Source organism: Ranitomeya variabilis, chromosome 4, assembly GCF_051348905.1.
Source record: "Ranitomeya variabilis isolate aRanVar5 chromosome 4, aRanVar5.hap1, whole genome shotgun sequence".
NCBI lineage: Eukaryota > Metazoa > Chordata > Amphibia > Anura > Dendrobatidae > Ranitomeya > Ranitomeya variabilis.
In genome coordinates, this window is record NC_135235.1 from 517941808 (window position 1) to 517964855 (window position 23048).

The following is a 23048-nucleotide window of genomic DNA, read 5'->3' on the forward strand; positions in this document are numbered from 1 at the left end:
TGCTTTTGCCTTTGCCGGTCCCTGAGAGGCCCTGGACGCATATTTCTATGGATTTTATTTCAGATCTTCCAGTTTCCCAGAGGATGTCGGTTATCTGGGTGGTTTGTGACCGGTTTTCTAAGATGGTTCATTTGGTGCCTTTGCCTAAATTGCCTTCCTCTTCTGATTTGGTTCCGTTGTTTTTTCAGCATGTGGTTCGTTTGCATGGTATTCCGGAGAATATTGTGTCCGACAGAGGTTCCCAGTTTGTTTCTAGGTTTTGGCGGGCCTTTTGTGCTAGGCTGGGCATTGATTTGTCTTTTTCTTCCGCATTTCATCCTCAGACAAATGGCCAGACCGAGCGAACTAATCAGACTTTGGAAACTTATTTGAGATGCTTTGTGTCTGCTGATCAGGATGATTGGGTGGCTTTCTTGCCATTGGCCGAGTTTGCCCTTAATAATCGGGCTAGTTCGGCTACCTTGGTTTCGTCCTTCTTTTGTAATTTTGGTTTTCATCCTCGTTTTTCTTCGGGGCAAGTTGAACCTTCTGATTGTCCTGGAGTGGATCTTGTGGTGGATAGGTTGCAGCAGATTTGGGCTCATGTGGTGTACAATTTGGTGTTGTCTCAGGAAGAGGCTCAGCGTTTTGCTAACCGTCGTTGGTGTGTTGGTTCCCGGCTTCGGGTTGGGGATTTGGTCTGGTTGTCTTCCCGTCATGTTCCTATGAAGGTTTCTTCCCCTAAGTTTAAGCCTCGGTTTATTGGTCCTTATAGGATTTCTGAGATTATCAATCCGGTGTCTTTTCGTTTGGCCCTTCCGGCCTCTTTTGCCATCCATAATGTTTTCCATAGATCTTTATTGTGGAAATATGTGGTGCCCGTTGTTCCATCGGTTGATCCTCCTGCTCCTGTGTTGGTTGATGGGGAGTTGGAGTATGTGGTTGAGAAGATTTTGGATTCTCGCTTTTCGAGGCGGAGGCTTCAGTACCTTGTCAAATGGAAGGGTTATGGCCAGGAGGATAATTCTTGGGTTTTTGCCTCTGATGTCCATGCTGCTGATTTGGTCCGTGCCTTTCATCTGGCTCGTCCTGATTGGCCTGGGGGCTCTGGTGAGGGTTTGGTGACCCCTCTTCAAGGGGGGGTACTGTTGTGAATTCTGCTCTTGGGCTCCCTCCGGTGGTTGTTGGTGGTAGTGCAGTTGTCTTGGGGTTGTAATCCGGGCAGGTGTTTCTGCTGATTGCAGCTCTATTAGGTATTTAGGTGTGCAGGATCCATGAGTCCATGCCAGTTGTCCATTGTACTTGGAGGGATTGCATCTCTCTCTGGTTCCTCATGCCCTGCTGCCAATTCATCTAAGATAAGTGTCTGGTTTTTGTCTCTGTGCACACATGCAGTGTGCTTTGCAATTCAGTGCAATTCATTGTGTTTTTGTCCAGCTTAGACTTTGGATTTTTCAGTCATGCTGGATTCTCAGGAGATGCAGATATACTTTCTATGTCTTTAGTTAGATGTAGAATATTTGTATTATCTGCTGTGGATATTTTTAGGATTTTAATACTGACCGCTTAGAATTGTGTCCTATCCTTTTCTATTTAGCTAGAAGTGCCTCTTTTGCTAAATCCTGTTTTTCTGCCTGCGTGTGTTTTTCCTCTTATACTCACAGTCAATATTTGTGGGGGGCTGCCTATCCTTTGGGGTTCTGCTCTGAGGCAAGATAGAATTCCCATTTCCATCTATAGGGGTATTTAGTCCTCCGGCTGTGTCGAGGTGTCTAGGACGTGTTAGGTACATCCCACAGCTACTTCTAGTTGCGGTGTTAGTTTAGGGTTTGCTGTCAGTACAGGTTCTACCTACTCCTGAGAAAGTCTCTCATGCGGCTCCAAGGTCACCGGATCATAACAGCTTTCATTCGGAATGTTTTACATAACATTTGGAATCACAATTATCTGGCGCTCTATGCTGAGCACTTAAAAAGGCTGACACCTTCCGGATCACAGGTCCTATGGCATCCACCTTGCCTCCATCTGCCTCATTACAGTGAGTCTTCTGCCAGGGGTTCCGTCTGAATCACGTATTTCAGAATTTCAGAGATTTACACGGAAACCCCAATGTAAGCTCTCAGCGCAGAGCGCAGTATAAATGTGAACCTAGCCATATTGCGATTTTGGGGAGGCAGAATAAACAAAAGGGAAGGAGAAGAATTGGTTTTATTTATTTTTTACGCTGTTCCTTGTGTGGTATTAGTGATTAGGCGATTTTATTCTTTAGGTCGGTGCTAGTGTTGAGCGATACCGTCCGATACTTGAAAGTATCGGTATCGGAAAGTATCGGCCGATACCGGCAAAGTATCGGATCTAATCCGATACCGATACCCGATACCAATACAAGTCAATGGGACTCATGTATCGGACGGTATTCCTGATGGTTCCCAGGGTCTGAAGGAGAGGAAACTCTCCCTCAGGCCCTGGGAACCATATTAATGTGTAAAATAAAGAATTAAAATAAAAAATATTGCTATACTCACCTCTCCGACGCAGCCTGTACCTCCGCGAGGGAACCGGCAGCGTTGTTTGCTTAAAATTCGCGCGTTTACTTCCTTACTTGAAGTCCCGGCTTGTGATTGGTCGCGTGCCGCCCATGTGGCCGCGACGCGACCAATCACAGCAAGCCGTGACGTAATTTTAGGTCCTTCAGGATTTTAAAATTACGCTCTGGCTTGTGATTGGTCGCGTCGCGGTCACATGGGCAACGCGACCAATCACAAGCCGTGACGTCACGGGAGGCTGGACACGCGTGCATTTTAAAATGCGCACTTGTCCTGCCTCCCGTGACGTCCCGGCTTATGATTGGTCGCGTCGCCCATGTGGCCGCGACGCGACCAATCACAGCAAGCCGTGACGTAATTTTAGGTCCTTCAGGATTTTAAAATTACGTTCTGGCTTGTGATTGGTCGCATCGCGGTCACATGGGCGACGCGACCAATCACAAGCCGTGACGTCACGGGAGGCTGGACACGCGCGCATTTTAAAATGCGCGCTTGTCCTGCCTCCCGTGACGTCACGGCTTGTGATTGGTCGCATCGCGTCGCGACCAATCACAAGCCAGAACGTAATTTTAAAATCCTGAAGGACCTAAAATTACGTCACGGCTTGCTGTGATTGGTCGCATTGCGGCCACATGGGCGACGCGACCAATCATAAGCCGGGACGTCACGGGAGGCAGGACAAGCGCGCATTTTAAAATGCGCGCATGTCCAGCCTCCCGTGACGTCACGGCTTGTGATTGGTCGCGTCGCCCATGTGACCGCTACGCGACCAATCACAAGCCAGAACGTAATTTTAAAATCCTGAAGGACCTAAAATTACGTCACGGCTTGCTGTGATTGGTCGTGTCGCGGCCACATGGGCGGCACGCGACCAATCACAAGCCGGGACTTCAAGTAAGGAAGTAAACGCGCGAATTTTAAGCAAACAACGCTGCCGGTTCCCTCGCGGAGGTCCAGGCTGCGTCGGAGAGGTGAGTATAGCAATATTTTTTATTTTAATTCTTAATTTTACACATTAATGTTGTTTCGATACCGATACCCGATACCACAAAAGTATCGGATCTCGGTATCGGAATTCCGATACCCGCAAGTATCGGCCGATACCCGATACTTGCGGTATCGGAATGCTCAACACTAGTCGGTGCAATTACAGCGATACCAGATTTATATAGTTTTTAAGTTTGGTTGCTATCACACGCTAAAAGACACTTTTTATTGCAAAAAATAGTTTTTCTGGTGAACAGTGGAGGTCCAATGCTTGGAATGTATAGGGCGTGAATTATAATGTCAGGATTTTCCATTAACCACTTCAGCCCTTAGCCTCTTTTCACCTTCATCACCAGGCCAAATTTTATACTTCTGAGACCCATGTAACTTCATGTGGTAATAACTCTGGAACGTTTCATTGTGTTCCAATGATTCTGGGATTGTTTTTTCATGACATATTGTACTTTATGAAAAGGAAAGAGGAAAGTAATCCAATGGGAAATAATCATCATGGATAAAATTTCACATGTTTATTAGTCCAAAAAATATAAAAACGGAATAATGGGGTAAACCACCTCAGCACTTTACAGCATTATGCAGAAAAAATAGTTCTTAGCCAGCGCGTTTCGACATCCTTCTTATTCATGGCATAGTCTGATGAAGAGTGAGTGAGTTCTTATAGTTTCTTTTGTTCCATTGCACTGCTGATTTGGCTATTGAAGTATACAAGAGGACAGGTCATGAGAATACAAATACAAAGCAAATATAAAACATTGTGAAAACATCACACAAAAAGGTTAAAAAAGTGAAGGAAAAATAAGTAGCAGAAAATAGAGTTAGTATCTTAGTAATGTAAAGTGAGATCCTGTCTGTGGTTTAAACCATATGGTACACATATGGTACTCTTGTTTCCAGTCTGAAAATCCAAAAGGACTCCCTATTCAGGAGTTTCCTTCTGTGATCTCCACCTCTGTAAGGTCTATAAACTTCTTCTATACCACAGAAGATAAAACCAGAAGTATCTCCTTTATGGACATTTAAAAAGTGTCTGGATACAGCCAACGAGGAAATAACTGCAGGATTAACCGCATCAGATAAGTGACGTCTATTTCTCGTTTTTAATGGGCATGTAGTGCATCCCACATATTGTAATTTACAGAGGGTACATTCGATGAGGTAGACTACATAGGTGTCATTACAATTAATAAAATCATTAACATGAAATTCCCAAAGATTAACTCGTGATTGATATATGTTTGTTTTCCATGCAAACTGACATACTAGACAGCGTTGGGCAGCACATTTAAAAAAGCCTTTGAGGTACAACCATGTTTTCTGTGTTTGTTTCTTTAATAAAGATTTATTACTATGGTATAGACTAGGTGACAATATAGAACTTAATGTTGACGCTTTTTTTGCTGTATAGTGTATTTTATTATTAATTATCTGTGTCAGTTTTGAGTCCTGATTAAGTATAGGAATATATTTTTTAATAATACTAACTATTACATAACCATTCATAACTGACTATAGTCCACAATTTGGAGACATAGTTAGTATTATTAAAAAATATATTCCTATACTTAATCAGGACTCAAAACTGACATAGATAATTAATAATAAAATACGCTATACGGCAAAAAAAGCGCCAACATTGGGTTCTATATTGTCACCTAGTCTATACCATAATAATCAATCTTTATTAAAGAAGCAAGGAAAGAAAACATGGTTGGACCTCAAAGGCTTTTTTAAATATGGTGCCCAACTCTGTCTAGTAAAGTGCCTTGCGAAAGTATTCGGCCACCTGGAACTTTTCAACCTTTTCCCACATATCATGCTTCAAACATAAAGATACCAAATGTAAATTTTTGGTGAAGAATCAACAATAGATGGAACACAATTGTGAAGTTTAACGAAATGTATTCGTTATTTTAAATTTTTGTGGAAATTCAAAAACTGAAAAGTGGGGCGTGCAATATTATTCGGCCCCTTTAACTTAATACTTTGTTGCGCCACCTTTTGCTGCGATTACAGCTGCAAGTCGCTTGGGGTATGTCTCTATCAGTTTTGTACATCAAGAGACTGAAATTCTTGCCCATTCTTCTTTGGAACTAGAGCTCAGTGAGGTTTGATGGAGATCGTTTGTGAACAGCAGTTTTCAGCTCTTTCCACAGATTCTCGATTGGATTGAGGTCTGAACTCTGACTTGGCCATTCTAACACCTTGATATGTTTATTTGTGAACCATTCCATTGTAGGTTTTGCTTTATGTTTGAGATCATTGTCTTGTTGGAAGACAAATCTCCGTTCCAGTCTCAGGTCTTTTGCAGACTCCAACAGGTTTTCTTCAAGAATGGTCCTGCATTTGGCTCCATCCATCTTCCCATCAATTTTAACCATCTTCCCTGTCCCTGCTGAAAAAAGCAGGCCCAAACCATGATGCTGTTACCACCATGTTTGACAGGGGGATGGTGTGTTCAGGGTGATGAGCTGTGTTGCCTTTAAGCCAAACATATCATTTGGCATTGTTGCCAAAAAGTTTGATTTTGGTTTCATCTGACCAGAGCACCTTCTTCCACATGTTTGGCGTGTCTCCCAGGTGGCTTGTTGCAAACTTTAAACAACACTTTTTATGGATATCTTTGAGAAATGGCTTTCTTCTTTCCACTCTTCCATAAAGGCCAGATTTGTGCAGTGTACGACTGATTGTTGTCCTATGGACAGACTGTCCCACCTCAGCTGTAGATCTCTGCAGTTCATCCCGAGTGATCATGAGCCTCTTGGCTGCATCTCTGATCAGTCTTCTCCTTGTTTGAGATGAAAGTTTAGAGGGACAGCTGGGTCTTGGTAGATTTGCAGTGGTATGATACTCCTTCCATTTCAATATGATCGCATGCACAGTGCTCCTTGGTATGTTTAAAGTTTTGGAAATAATTTTTTATCCAAATCCAGCTTTAAACTTCTCCACAACAGTATCACAGACCTGCCTGTTGTGTTCCTTGGTCTTCATGATGCTCTCTGTGCTTCAAACAGAACACTGAGACTATCACAGAGCAGATGCATTTAGACGGAGACTAGATTACACACAGGTGGATTATATTTATCATCATTAGGCATTTAGGACAACCTTGGATTATTCAGAGATCCACAATGAACTTCTGGAGTGAGTTTGCTGCACTGAAAGTAAAGAGGACGAATAATATTGCATGCCCCACTTTTCAGTTTTTTAATTTCCACAAAAATTTAAAATAATCAATAAATTTCATTCAACTTCACAATTGTGTTCCACTTGTTGTTGATTCTTCACCAAAAATTTACATTTGGTATCTTTATGTTTGAAGCATGATATGTGGGAAAAGGTTGAAAAGTTCCAGGGGGCCAAATACTTTCGCAAGGCCCTGTATGTCAGTTTGCGTGGAAAACAAACAGGTATCAATTACAAGTTAATCTCAGGGAATTTCATATTAATGATTTTATTAATTGTAATGACACCTATGTAGTCTACCTTATCGAAAGTACCCTCTGTAAATTACAATATGTGGGATGAACTACATGCCCATTAAAAACGAGAATCAGATGTCACTTATCTGATGCAATTAATCCTGCAGCTATTTTCTTGTCGGCTGTATCCAAACACTTTTTAAATGTCCATAAAGGAGATACTTCTGGTTTTATTTTCTGTGGTATAGAAAAAGTTTATAGACCTTACAGAGGTGGAGATCACAGAAGTAAACTCCTGAATAGGGAGTCCTTTTGGATTTTCACACTGGAAACAAGAGTACCATACGGTTTAAACCACTGACAGGATCTCATCTTTAGTGTTGAGCCACTCCCCTAGTGTTCGAGTTTGGTTCAGTTCGTCGAATTGGGGCATGTTCGACGAATGTTCGTCGAACGTTCGACAAACACCATCGAACCCCATTGAAACCAATGGCAGGCAAACACAAACACATAGAAAACACATAGAAAACACCTTAAAAGGTGTCCAAAAGCTGACAAACTGCTCAGAAGACACAACAAACACATGGAAAAGTCACAAGTGCATATAGTCATGCAAAAAGAAAAGAGGTGGAGGAGTAAAAGAAGGAGGAGACACAGATATAGGCATGCCATGCCCTTCTAAAATCAAGAAAGGCTGGAGTAAAAATCTAAAATCAGCCTACCAACACCCAGACGTCATGAGAAATTTTTTTAAAAAGAAATATCTTTAGGTAGAATGGCGGGTCCATTCAGAACACTTTCCTTAGAAGACGTAGTGGTATCCCCATTGGGAGTCGTGCCAAAAAAGGAACCCAATGCATTCAGACTAATCCACCATTTGTCATATCAAAGGGGCAGGTCAGTAAACAACAATATCGACTGTTGTGAATTCTGCTCTTGGGCTCCCTCCGGTGGTTGTAAGTGGTAGCGCTGCTGTCTCTGAATCGCAGCATTTATCAGGTGTGTTCACTTTTTGAAATTTTGACTGGGCTATTTAGTCTTGCTTCACCCTTTAGTCAGTGCCAGTTGTCCATTGTTCCTGGAGGATTCACATCCCTGCCTGGTCTCTTCTGCTTTGCAGTTCATTTCAACAAAGATAAGTTCTGGCCTTGATTTTTGCAGTCCACATGCTGTGGGCCTTATTGTTTAGTTCTTTTCCATGTTTTTGTCTTGTCCAGCTTGGTCTGTATAAGGATTTGTTTAGCCAAGCTGGTATCTCTGGAGATGCAGATATACCCTCCATATCTTTAGTTAGCTGTGGAGATTTTGTATTTTCTGTGGTGGATATTTTCTAGTGTTTTAATACTGACCGCATAGTACTCTGTCCTATCCTTTCTATTTAGCTAGAAGTGGCCTCCTTTGCTAAATTCTCATTTCAGTATGTGTATGTTTTTTCCCTCTCCTCTCACAGTCAATATTTGTGGGGGGCTGTCTATCCTTTGGGGATTTTCTCTGAGGCAAGATAGTTTTCCCTTTTCTATCTCTAGGGGTAATTAGTCCTCCGGCTGTGTCGAGATGTCTAGGGAGCGCTAGGTACATTCCACGGCTACTTCTAGTTGCGGTGTTAAGTTCAGGGTCTGCGGTCAGTACAGGTTCCACCTTCTCCAGAGTACGTCTCATGCTGCTCCTAGGCCACCAGATCATAACAGTACAACTGGCCAACAATGAGTTAACCACATCTCAGAAGAAGGGAAGGAAAATGCTGAGCCATTTTTTTTTCTGTAGTCTGTTGTGTTTTGTTTTTTTCTTCCCTCTTTACCTCTGGGTGGCTCAGGAGTTCGGTGCTGGTATGGATGTTCAGGGATTGGCTTCTCGTGTGGATCAACTTGCTGCTAGAGTACAGGGTATTTCCGATTACATCGATCGGATTACATCGATTCTGATTTGTTTTTTGGGGATAGGTCCAAATTTCTGAGCTTTAAAAATAACTGTAAACTGTTTTTTGCTCTGAAACCCCGTTCCTCTGGTGATCTCATCCAGCAGGTTAAAATTGTTATATCTCTGCTGCGTGGTGACCCCCAGGATTGGGCATTTGCCCTGGAACCTGGGAATCTGGCGTTGCTTAATGTAGACACCTTTTTTCAGGCGCTTGGGTTATTGTATGACGAACCTCATTCAGTGGATCATGCTGAGAAGACCTTGTTGGCCCTGTCTCAGGGTCAAGAAGCGGCAGAATCATATTACCAGAAGTTTAGAAAATGGTCTGTACTGACTAAATGGAATGAGGATGCCTTGGCGGCAATCTTCAGAAAGGGTCTTTCTGAATCCGTTAAAGATGTTATGGTGGGGTTCCCCACGCCTGCTGGTCTGAGTGATTCTATGTCTCTGGCCATTCAGATCGATCGGCGCTTGCGCGAGTGCAGAGTTGTGCATACTATGGCATTGTCTTCCGAGCGGAGTCCTGAGCCTATGCAGTGTGATAGGATTGTGTCTAGAGCTGAACGACAAGGATTCAGACGTCAGAATAGGTTGTGTTTTTACTGCGGCGATTCTGCTCATGTTATTTCTGATTGCCCTAAGCGTACCAAGAGAATCGCTAGTTCTGTTACCATCAGTACTGTACAACCTAAATTTCTGTTATCTGTGACCCTGATCTGCTCATTATTGTCATTTTCTGTCAAGGCATTTGTGGATTCAGGCGCCGCTCTAAACTTAATTGACTTAGAATTAGCCAGGCATTGTGGTTTCCCCTTGCAGCCTTTACAGAGTCCTATTCCTTTGAGGGGCATTGATGCTACACCGTTGGCTAAAAATAAACCTCAGTTTTGGACACAGCTGACCATGTGCATGGCGCCAGCCCATCAGGAAGATTGTTGTTTTCTGGTGTTGCATAATTTGCATGATGCTATTGTGCTGGGTTTCCCATGGTTACAGGTGCATAATCCGGTATTAGATTGGAAATCTATGTCTGTGACTAGTTGGGGTTGTCAGGGGGTTCATGGTGACGTTCCTTTGATGTCAATTGCCTCCTCGCCCTCTTCTTAAATTCCTGAGTTTTTGTCAGATTTCCAGGATGTATTCAATGAGCCCAAGTCCAGTTCCCTTCTACCGCATAGGGACTGTGATTGTGCTATTGACTTGATTCCAGGCTGTAAGTTCCCTAAGGGCTGACTTTTCAACCTGTCTGTGCCAGAACATACCGCCATGCGGAGCTATGTTAAGGAGTCCTTGGAGAAGGGGCATATTCGGCCATCTTCTTCAACATTGGGAGCAGGTTTTTTTTTTGTTGCCAAAAAAGATGGCTCCTTTAGACCCTGTATTGATTATCGCCTCTTGAATAAGATCACGGTCAAATTCCAATACCCTTTGCCTTTGCTTTCTGATCTGTTTGCTAGGATTAAGGGGGCTAGTTGGTTTACTAAGATTGACCTTCGAGGGGCATATAATCTTGTTCGTATTAAGCAGGGTGACGAATGGAAAACTGCGTTTAATACGCCCGAAGGCCATTTTGAATACCTTGTGATGCCATTCGGACTCTCTAATGCTCCATCTGTGTTTCAGTCCTTCATGCATGATATATTTCGGAATTATCTTGATAAATTCATGATTGTATATTTGGATGATATTTTTATTTTTTCAGATGATTGGGAGTCTCATGTGAAACAAGTCAGGATGGTATTTCAGATCCTTCGTGATAATGCCTTGTTTGTGAAGGGGTCTAAGTGTCTCTTTGGAGTACAGAAGATTTCTTTTTTGGGCTTCATTTTTTCTCCCTCATCTATGGAAATGGATCCGGTTAAGGTTCAGGCCATTCATGATTGGATCCAGCCCACATCCATGAAGAGCCTTCAGAAATTTTTGGGCTTTGCTAATTTTTATCGTCGTTTCATTGCCAACTTCTCCAGCGTGGTTAAACCCCTGACCGATTTGACGAAGAAAGGCGCTGATGTGACGAATTGGTCCTCTGCAGCTGTTTCTGCCTTTCAGGAGCTTAAATGCCGATTTACTTCTGCCCCTGTGTTGCGTCAGCCGGATGTTTCTCTTCCTTTTCAGGTTGAGGTTGATGCTTCTGAGATTGGGGCAGGGGCCGTTTTGTCTCAGAGGAATTCAGATGGTTCCTTGATGAAACCGTGTGCCTTCTTTTCTCGAAAGTTTTCGCCTGCGGAACACAATTATGATGTCGGCAATCGTGAGTTGTTGGCTATGAAGTGGGCATTTGAGGAGTGGCGACATTGGCTTGAGGGGGCCAAGCACCGTATTGTGGTCTTGACCGATCATAAGAATCTGATTTATCTCGAGTCTGCCAAACGGCTGAATCCTAGACAGGCCCGATGGTCCCTGTTTTTCTCCCGTTTTGATTTTGTGGTCTCGTATCTTCCGGGTTCTAAGAATGTTAAGGCTGATGCCCTCTCTAGGAGCTTTTTGCCTGATTCTCCTGGGGTCCTTGAGCCGGTCGGTATTCTGAAGGAAGGGGTGATTCTTCCTGCCATCTCCCCTGATTTACGACGGGTTCTTCAGGAATTTCAGGCTGATAAACCTGATCGCTGTCCATTGGGGAAATTGTTTGTTCCTGACAGATGGACTAGTAAAGTGATTTCGGAGGTTCATTGTTCTGTGTTAGCTGGTCATCCTGGGATTTTTGGTACCAGAGATTTGGTTGGTAGGTCCTTTTGGTGGCCTTCTTTGTCACGGGATGTGCGTTCTTTTGTGCAGTCCTGTGGGACTTGTGCGCGGGCCAAGCCTTGCTGTTCCCGCGCTAGTGGGTTGCTTTTGCCTTTGCCGGTCCCTGAGAGGCCTTGGACGCATATTTCTATGGATTTTATTTCGGATCTTCCGGTTTCCCAGAGGATGTCAGTTATCTGGGTGGTTTGTGACCGGTTTTCTAAGATGGTTCATTTGGTACCTTTGCCTAAGTTGCCTTCCTCTTCTGATTTGGTTCCGTTGTTTTTTCAGCATGTGGTTCGTTTGCATGGCATTCCGGAGAATATTGTGTCCGATAGAGGTTCCCAGTTTGTTTCTAGGTTTTGGCGGGCCTTTTCTGCTAGGCTGGGTATTGATTTGTCTTTTTCTTCCGCATTTCATCCTCAGACAAATAGCCAAACCGAGTGAACTAATCAGACTTTGGAAACTTATTTGAGATGGTTTGTGTCTGCTGATCAGGATGATTGGGTGGCTTTCTTGCATTGGCCGAGTTTGCCCTTAATAATCGGGCTAGTTCTGCTACCTTGGTTTCACCCTTCTTTTGTAACTCTGGTTTTCATCCTCGTTTTTCTTCGGGGCAGGTTGAGCCTTCTGATTGTCCTGGGGTGGACTCTGTGGTTGACAGGTTGCAGCAAATTTGGGCTCATGTTGTTGACAATTTGGTGTTGTCTCAGGAGGGGGCTCAGCGTTTTGCTAACTGTCGTCGGTGTGTTGGTTCCCGGCTTCGGGTTGGGGATTTGGTCTGGTTGTCTTCCCGTCATGTCCCTATGAAGGTTTCTTCCCCTAAGTTTAAGCCTCGGTTTATTGGCCCTTATAGGATTTCTGAGATTATCAATCCAGTGTCTTTTCGTTTGGCCCTTCCAGCCTCTTTTTCCATCCATAATGTTTTTCATAGATCTTTTTTGCGGAAATATGTGGTGCCCGTTGTTCGCTCTGTTGATCCTCCTGCCCCGGTGTTGATTGATGGGGAGATGGAGTATGTGGTTGAGAAGATTTTGGATTCTCGTTTTTCGAGGCGGAAGCTTCAGTATCTTGTCAAATGGAAGGGTTATGGCCAGGAGGATAATTCTTGGGTTGTTGCCTCCGATGTTCATGCTGATGATTTGGTTCATGCCTTTCATTTGGCTCGTCCGGATCGGCCTGTGGGCTCTGGTGAGGGTTCGGTGACCCCTCCTCAAGGGGGGGTACTGTTGTGAATTCTGCTCTTGGGCTCCGTCCGGTGGTTGTAAGTGGTAGCGCTGCTGTCTCTGAATTGCAGCATTTATCAGGTGTGTTCACTTTTTGCAATTTTGACTGGGCTATTTAGTCTTGCTTCACCCTTTAGTCAGTGCCAGTTGTCCATTGTTCCTGGAGGATTCACATCCCTGCCTGGTCTCTTCTGCTTTGCAGTTCATTTCAACAAAGATAAGTTCTGGCCTTGATTTTTGCAGTCCACATGCTGTGGGCCTTATTGTTTAGTTCTTTTCCATGTTTTTGTCTTGTCCAGCTTGGTCTGTATAAGGATTTGTTTCGCCAAGCTGGTATCTCTGGAGATGCAGATATACCCTCCATATCTTTAGTTAGCTGTGGAGATTTTGTATTTTCTGTGGTGGATATTTTCTAGTGTTTTAATACTGACCGCATAGTACTCTGTCCTATCCTTTCTATTTAGCTAGAAGTGGCCTCCTTTGCTAAATTCTCATTTCAGTCTGTGTATGTTTTTTCCCTCTCCTCTCACAGTCAATATTTGTGGGGGGCTGTCTATCCTTTGGGGATTTTCTCTGAGGCAAGATAGTTTTCCCTTTTCTATCTCTAGGGGTAATTAGTCCTCCGGCTGTGTCGAGATGTCTAGGGAGCGCTAGGTACATTCCACGGCTACTTCTAGTTGCGGTGTTAAGTTCAGGGTCTGCGGTCAGTACAGGTTCCACCTTCTCCAGAGTACGTCTCATGCTGCTCCTAGGCCACCAGATCATAACACTCGACGCGGGACCAAGTACAGTACTATACACTGTACCTCCTTTGACGATGCAATCAGGCAGGTCAAGAAGTTGGGAAGGGTCACCCTAATGGCTAAACCAGACATTGAGGGGGCGTTCCAGATACTACCTGTGCCTCTGAATAGTGTCCGCCTATTGGGCTGCATCTGTGAAGGAGCATACTACATAGATCGCTGTTTTCCCATGGGGTGCTCCATATCCTGCTCACTATTTGAGGCGTTTAGTTGCTTCCTCGAATGGGTCATCATGGATGTTTCTAAGGGGGCACATATTATCCATTACCTCGATGACTTCTTATGCCTGGGCCCAAAAGATTTGCCACAGTGTGAATACACGCGGTAGTCCACCTGTGAGAAGGAGAGAGCAAGAGGGAGAGCGGACACCCCAGACCTGAGGGGTTAGATTGAGAAAGGAAGAAGGCGGTGTAGCTTGCTTCATGGGTGGGGTACTCTGCTGAATAGTAGACTGTAATAATTATAGGGGATAACTCAGGAGACTCTTTGCGTGGAACAAGACAACTACAGGACACAGTTTTATAAGTGGTAAAGTTTATATTATCACACGGTGATTCAAACGGGTGCAGAGAGAAACTCAAGTCCACAACACTTGGTGTAAATATTAAATGCAGCTTAGCAGTCTATAGGAAACTTCAGAGGAAAATGCAATCAAGCAGAAAGTCTATGTAGCAGTTATTCTTGAGGAAACTTGACACGAATAAATCCTTGTCTTAGTCCAAACACAGAAAGATAAGCTTATAAGGCAGTTCAAATAATATCTTAGCTCAACCAGGGAGGCCTGGTTAATAGTCTCAGGTTTTTGCAGAGCAGCAAACGCTTACATGTCCAGCAAATGCAGATGGAAGTAAACACGAGCAGCAGATGAAGGAGGATTACTGGAACTGGTGTATGCAGCAGGAACTCAGAGCAGAGTAGCAGGATCACCACACAGGTTCACAGCAGCTAGCCAGGGAGTAATCAGAGGTCAGGATCTGGATGCAAGGCAGAATACTCTAGCACAGACTGAAGGCTGGGGTGGAGTTTTATAGCAGGAAGACACAGTGCACATGAGACCAAAGACGCCATCTTGGAAAAGGGCAGTAATGGACAAAAGGTAAAAAATGTTCAGAGTCCTGACATTACTCCCTCCTTAGAAGCGGCCTCAGGCCTGGTTTCTCAGGGAATCTCTGATGAAAACGAGAAATCTTCTGTTGGGCATTGATGTTTTCCACAGGTTCCCAAGAGTCTTCCTCAGGGGGATATCCCTGCCATCTTATCAGATATTGGAGCCGATTCCTGCGAATCCTGGAATCAATAATTTCCTCCATCACAAATTGTTCTTGCCCATCAATCACCACAGGCTGCGGAGGTGGCACAACACGTCCCTGGAAGGTATTAGGAGATACAGGCTTTAGTAAAGATACATGAAAAACTGGGTGTACCTTCATAGTCCTAGGCAGCTTCAGCCGGTAGGCCACAGAGCTCACAATACCGTTGATCTTGAAGGTGCCAATGAATTTCTGTCCAAGTTTTTGTGAAGGAGCATTTAACTTCAGATTCTTAGTTGCTAACCACACGGAATCTCCTACCTTGAACATGGGTGCAGGTTTACGGAATCTATCAGCCGATCTCTTATAACGTTCTTGAGCTGTGGTCAGGGATTCATTCAGAACTTCCAGATTTTGTCTGATCGCAGTCAGCCTTTCCTCCACTGCCGGAACCGGAGAATTAATTGGAGACCTAGGTAAAATACACGGATGATAACCCAGATTGGAAAAGAAAGGTGTAAATTTAGTGGAGGCGCTCTGAGAATTATTATATGAAAATTCGGCTAACGGCAGTAACTCCAAGCAATCATCCGGGAGATGGCTGACTGTTATGGACCTGGTGGTTAGGAGCACCCGGAATGACCTGATGAGTAAACTCAAAATCGGAACTAGCTCTGGGAAGTGGGAACTCTGCTGACCGCAAACCCTACTCCTATCACACACACTAGAAATAGCCGTCGAGCGTACCTAACTCTCCCTAGACGCCTCTTCACAGCCTAAGAGCTAACTACCCCTAAAGATAGAAATAGAAGCCTAACCTTGCCTCAGAGAAATTCCCCGAAGGTAAAGGCAGCCCCCACATATATTGACAGTGAGTTAAGAGGAAAGTCACAAACACAGGAATGAAACAGGTTTTAGCAAAGGAGGCCAGACTTCACTAAATAGTCAGAGGATAGAAAAGGGAACTATGCGGTCAGCACAAAAGACTACAAAAAACCACGCAGAGTAAGCAAAAAGACTCCCCACACCGACTCACGGTGTGGAGGTGCCACTCTGCACTCCCAGAGCTTCCAGCTAGCAAGGGAATATCATGATAGCAAGCTGGACTAGAAATTAGCAGTACTAACAAATATATTCAGGAAGCAGTAACAACAAATGAACTAGCAAAGACTTAGCTTCTGCTGGAGTAGACAGCTCCTCAGAGAAGTCCAAGAGAGATCTGAACCAATACTGAAACATTGACAGCTGGCATGAAGTAACGATCTGAGTGGAGTTAAATAGGGAAGCCAGCCTAGCAATAAACGAGAGCAGCTGACAAAGCCAACCTCAGTGACCAGCAGTTCCGCTCAAAGCCACCAGAGGGAGTCCAAGAGCAGAACTAACCAAAGTACTGTACCATTCATGACCACAGGAGGGAGTCCGCGAACGGAATTCACAACAGCTGACATAGCATCTTAGATATTGTTCCAGCATCTGGTTGGTACGCTCAGTCTGACCATTTGTCTGGGGATGGTAAGCAGAAGAGAGACAGACATTAATATTGAGTGCAGAGCAAAACCCCTTCTAGAATCTTGAAGTGAACTGTACTCCACGGTCAAGATGATCTCATCCGGAACCCCATGCAACCGAAAGACATTCTGTATAACCAAGTTCACTGTATCTTTAGCTGAGGGGAGGCCGGGGCATGGAACAAAATGAGTAGCTTTAGTCAGGCGATCAACTACCACCATGATTGTATTCATGCCCCCCGATGTAGGCAGCTCCACAATAAAGTCCATTGATCCAGACCCCCAAGGGCGGGACGGAACAGGTAATGGTTGTAGAAGACCCGTAGGTGCCACATGAGGAGTCTTGTATTGGGCACATACCTCGCAAGAGAGGACATAGTCATTGGTATCCTTCAAACTAGTTGGCCACCAGAAGAATCGGCTCAGGAACTCTTGTGTCTTCTGTACCCCCCTGTGACCAGCCAACTTGGAGTCATGTACCAACTCGAGGATCTGCAGACGGACAACCTCAGGAACGTAGATATGTCGATCTCTGAACCACATGCCACCCTTAAAGACAAGATTAATATCCACAGGTGGGTTGGCCAGAAATGCATCACCGTCATAGGCCTCCCTGCACTCCTTCCACAAGTCCTGATCATGGATAACTCCGATGAAATTGGCATCAGATAGAATGGTCTTGGACGGGGCTCCAGGTACGAAATCCGCAGCATGGATTCGGGATAAAGCATCAGCCTTCCCATTATGAGAACCTGGACGTTACGAGATAACAAAGTAAAATTGATTTAAAAATAAGTTCCAATGAGCCTGACGAGGAGAAAGACATCTAGCAGATCTAAGGAACTCTAAATTGCGATGGTCAGTTAGCACTATGATCTGTTGTGCAGCTCCTTGCAGATAATGCCTCCATTCTTTGAAAGCCGCAATAATAGCCAGCAATTCCTTGTCTCCCACGTCGTAATTCTTCTCTGCTGAGGTTAGTCTACGGGAAAAGAAAGCACAAGAATGTAGCAGACCCTTCTCTCCAGTTCTTTGGGAGAGAATAGCCCCCAAAGCATTATCAGAAGCGTCCACCTCCACAATGAATGAAAGTGTTGGATCTGGGTGTATCAACAGCGGTGCTGATGTGAAACAGATCTTAAGCCAATCAAAAGCTTCTTAAGCCTGTGATGACCACTTAAAGGGCTTTTCCTTCTTTGTCAAGGAAGTAATGGGACGGACAATATCAGAAAAATTTCGAATGAAGCGTCTGTAGAAATTTGTAAAACCAATAAAACGTTGGACCTCTTTAACGTTCATGGGTACCGGCCAGTCAAGCATAGCCTGAATCTAACCAGATTCCATGTTCAGCCCCTGGGGAGAGATGATATAACCTAAGAGCTGTATCTCAGAATGATGGAACTCCCATTTCTCCGGCTTAATATACAGATGGTTCTCTTTCAGACGTCTTAAAACAGTTTTGACATGTTCTTCATGTTCCTGTAGAGAGTCAGAAAAGATTAGTATATTATCCAAATAGATCACTACAAAATGGTCCAACAAATCTCTGGAGATGTCATTAGCAAGGTGTTGAAACGTTGCAGGGGTGTTACAAAGCCTGAAGGGCATCACAAGATATTCAAAGTGTCCATACCAGCATCTGAATGCTGTCTTCCACTCATCCCCTGGACGAATACGCACCAAATTATAAGCCCCATGAAGATTCAGTTTAGAGAACACCTTAGCATGGCGGACTCTTTCCAGTAATTCGGGAATCAGAAGCAAAGGGTAATGGTTTCGTACGGTTACCTTATTGAGTTCCCGATAGTCAACAAAGGGTCTCAGGGTCCCATCCTTCTTTTTTACAAAAAATATAGGTGCCCCTGCTGGTGAGGAAGAAGGACGTATGAAGCCTTTGGCCAAATTTTCATCAATATACTTTTTTAAGGCTTGAAGCTCAGGTGCCGCCAAAGGGTATACGTGTAATAATTATAGGGGATAAATCAGGAGACTCTTTGCGTGGAACAAGACAACTACAGGACACAGTTTTATAAGTGGTAAAGTTTATATTATTACACAGTGATTCAAACAGGTGCAGAGAGAAACTCAAGTCCACAATACTTGGTGTAAATATTAAACGCAGCTTAGCAGTCTATAGGAAACTTCAGAGGAAAATGCAATCACGCAGAAAGTCTATGAAGCACAGTTTTTCTTGAGGATACTTGATACGAATAAATCCTTGTCTTAGTTCAAACACAGATAGATAAGCTTATAAGGCTGTTCAAATAATATCTTAGCTCAACCAGGGAGGCCTGGTTAATAGTCTCAGGTTTTTGCAGAGCAGCAGACGCTTACATGTCCAGCAAATGCAGAGGGAAGTAAATACGAGCAGCAGATTAAGGAGGATTACTGGAACTGGTGTATGCAGCAGGAACTCAGAGCAGAGTAGCAGGATCACCACACAGGTTCACAGGAGCAGGTATATAGCCAGGGAGTAATCAGAGGTCAGGAGCTGGATGCAAGGCAGAATACTCTAGCACAGACTGAAGACTGGGGGGGAGTTTTATAGCAGGAAGACACAGTGCACATGAGACCAAAGACGCCATCTTGGAAAAGGGCAGTAATGCACAAAAGGTAAAAAATGTTCAGAGTCCTGACACAGACACTGCTACTAGGCCCAAAGTATTGCCTGGGCTAGATGCAGTTAAAAATCAGTAATTAGATAAACAGGCAGTGTAGCTTGCTTCATGGGTGGGATACTCTGCTGTCAAGCAGACACTGAAGCTTTGGAGCAGACCTCTGAATCCCAGGCCATAGTATAAGTAAACAGCTCTGCAGACTCAACCATCTGTGTTACCCCAAGCCATAGAGTATGTAGTTTCTAAAGGCTAAAAGGGGGGGCGAGCGACCCCACCCACCTGGAATTGACGATGCCAACGTCATGTAAAACACAGCAAGGGGACTCCAAAAAGAGTGTCCATTTTTTCCAAAAATTGGGCCACAGACACCACTTAAGTGGCATCAATTTCCCCAGAGTTTCTTAAAATGATGGGTGAGGTGATTTTCAAAAATCATCAAGCTTTTATTCTCCCCAGGATGATACAGGGGTAGAAAAGTCCTTGCGGATCCAGGATTTGTTCATCTTGATGAACGTTAGTCTGTCTACATTCTCACTGGACAGCCGCGTGCGCTTATCTGTCAGCACACCACCAGCACACACGTTCAGAGAGAACGCTGGCTGCGGGGCACGACAAGATCTCCAAGGCGTGAGTGGCGACCTCAGGCCATTTTTCCAGATTGGAAGCCCAAAATGAGCAAGGGTCCAGTTCCACAGTCATGGCATCAATGTTAACTTGGAGATACTCCTGTACCATCCTCTCTAGGCATTGGCTTTGAGTTAGACTTCTTGTCTCCTGTGGCCTTGCAAAGGATGGTCTAAAAAATTGTTGAAATGATTGGAAAAAATTGCTATTACCACCAGATACAATGTTACTGTTACGGTTTGAGTGATGAGTCGACAGTCCCATGGTTGGGAAGTTAGAACTCAGAGATTCAGTACGTGCACCACTGGTGTTTCGTGGAAAAGCAGATGTAAGATTCTGTAACAGTCTCTGCGTGAATCCCTTTCTATGGCAGAAATTATTTCACCAAATTTACTTTTGTACTGGGGATTTAAGAGTGTGGCAACCCAGTAGTCGGCATTACTTCGGATTCTGACAATCCGAAGGTCATGTTGCAGGTAATGCAGCAAGAAGGCACTCATGTGTTTTGCGCATCCAGGAGGACCAAGTCCTTGTTGTCTTGGTGGCGGCGAGATGAGAATCATACTTCCTCTGTCTCTGCCCTCTCCCCCCAACCTCGCACAACAGAAATTTGATCAAGGTCTCCCTCATCTGATGAGTCTTCCATGCCTAGGGCCACTTCGTCCTCCACTTCTTCCTTGGCTCCTGCACCTTCCTCAACAGTTTGGCTGCTACCATGCACCCTCGGTAATCCCTCTCCCCCACCCTCCAATGCCAGCGCCTTGGTGCTGCTGACCGTTTGGACCTTGGAGATATTATCCCTTCTGCATACGACTCCTCCTGTAACTCCTCCTCTTGTCCCACCACCTGACTCCGAATACTGTTTAAGGTGTGCTTCAGCATGTAAATGATCGGAATCATCATGCTGATAATGGCATCTTCAGCACTAAACATCTTCGTCGCTATTTCAAAACTGTGCAGAAGGGTGCATAGGTCCCTGATCTGAGACCACTCCAGCAGTGTGATTTGCCCCACCTCTGGATCTCTTTGGCCCAGGCTATACATCATAACGTATTGCACCAGGGCTCGTCGGTGCTTCCACAGTTGCTGCAACATGTGCAGAGTTGAATTCCACCGTGTGGGCACATCGCATTTCAGCTGGTGAACTGGCAGGCCCAACGACTTCTGTAGAAGTCTGCGGGATGCGAACGGCGGAAGTGAGCACACAGCGACCCTGCCCTCTGCAGAAGCCCATCTAGTCCGGGATAGTGGGATAAAAATTGCTGGACAACCAGGTTCAAAACGTGAGCCATACAAGGCACGTGTGTGACATTGCCCCGGCGAAGGGCCGCACCCAGGTTTGCACCATTGTCGCACATGGCCTTCCCTGGCTGCAGGTTCAGTGGAGACAACCATTGATGGAACTCAGTCTCCAGAGCTGACCACAACTCCTCAGCTGTGTGACTCACATTTCCCAGAAATTTCAAGGTAAACACCGCCTGATAACATTGAGCCATGGTGACAGCATAGTAAGGAGGTGTGCAGGATTCCTTCTGTGCAGTTAGAACGCGGGTGGCATTACCAGACAGGCTTTGGGTGCAGGTGGAGGACCAAGAGGGGGTTGAGGAGGCAAAAGCAGTAGAGGAACTTATAGATACAGAGGATCAACGCGCAACTCGTGGGGATGGCAAGACTTGGACAGCAGCCCCTTCTCCTGCTGTCACTATAGTTACCCACTGCCCAGTCACCGACATGTAACGCCCCTGTCCATGTCTACTCGTCCAAGTGTCTGCGGTGAAATGCACCCTGTCACACACAGAGTTTCTCAAGGAAGCGGTGATGTTGTGTGCCACATGCTGGTGTAGCGCAGGCACAGCTTTCTTTCAGAAGCAGTGACGCCTGGGCATCTGGTACTGGGGCACTGCGACGGACATAACGTCTCAAAAATCCTCTGTGTCCACCAGGCGGAAAGGCAGCATTTCTGTAGCCAACAGCTTGCAGATGGTGAAATTCAACCTCTTAGCTTTGTCATGGTTAGGAGGAAATGGTATTTTACTTGTCCACATCTGAGGGACCGAGGGCTGGCTGCCGTGCTTAGTCAGGGTTGAGTAGGGTGTCCCCGGCAAACTGCTGGTCTGTGAGGAAGGTGTAGGAGGAGATATTATGTTGCCTTGATCAAAATTTGGTGGTCTCGATGTCGGAGAGCGCTCAACACCAGCAGGTGTTTCCACTTGCAAATGTACTGATGACCTGCCAATCACACTGGCTATTGCTGGTAAAGAGGTGGAAGGTCTGCGTCCAAAACCATGTGTGACTGCTGTCCCCACAGTCACAGAGGATGAAGAGGCCACGGATGCACTTGATGGGGTAGACGGTGGTTGGCCAGGCCCACTAGGCCGCATTGTAGCACAGTGAGCTTCCCACTGCAACTTATGCCTCATATCCATGTGACGGTTCATGCATGAAGTACTCAAACTATTAATTTTTTGGCCTCTACTGAGATTTTGGTGACAAATCTTACAGACAACAGCATAGTGTATACAAGGTAGTAACAGAGATCGGGCAGAAATCAAGGGGCACCAAAGCTAAGAACATGTGATACAAAGCCAAACATGATAAACGGGTTGTTAGAGTAGAGACGATTGTAAATGAGATGTGACTGTATATTGTAAAAGTCCACTCATGTGAGATCACATGTGGGCGGGTCTGTCCCTTGGCTGAGTGTGTCTGACCCTGGTGTGCCTCTGCTTTGTGCATGTACTATCGTTTGTCTGTTTGGTTTCTGATCTGGCTCCATCTTTGTTGTGATTCTTGCCTACCATTTCTGTACCGTCTATTGCCCATTACAGTTTACTGATCTCTTGCTACGTCCTGACTATTCTTCTGATTGCCCCTGTGTACTGCACCCACCTCTCTGTGTATGACCTTGGCTTGTCTGACCACCGAATAAATGGGCTTACCCTTTTGTTGTCACTCTCTTGCCTTGCCAATATTTGAGATGTGCTGTTGTAATCTTCATCAAACTTCTTAACTGTTTTGTCCTACATAAATCTTAGGACACTGACAAATCAGGACATACACCACATTCCTTGATCAACAGTTGGAATAAAACTTGACTTATATCCTTTCTGGAAGAATGGGAAGAGTAATATTGTCAGCAGCGATCATGTAGGGGCAGATGTTACAGCCCCCACATGGATAAGATCCTTTCAGACGACTGCCTGTGCCCAGTCTAGTAGTTGGTCGTTTGATATGGCTTGCTGTTAAGTAATCCTTTAAATTCTTTGCCCTCCTAGCTATCATTTTAGGGGTGTCTGAAACAAATGGTCTTAATTTAGGTTCATTCAATAGAATGCCCCAGTACTTACCCAAAATATCATAGACATCCTGCCACTGATTGTGATAGATAGTTATCAAGTTGGTGGAACCCAGTCTATCTTGGATTCT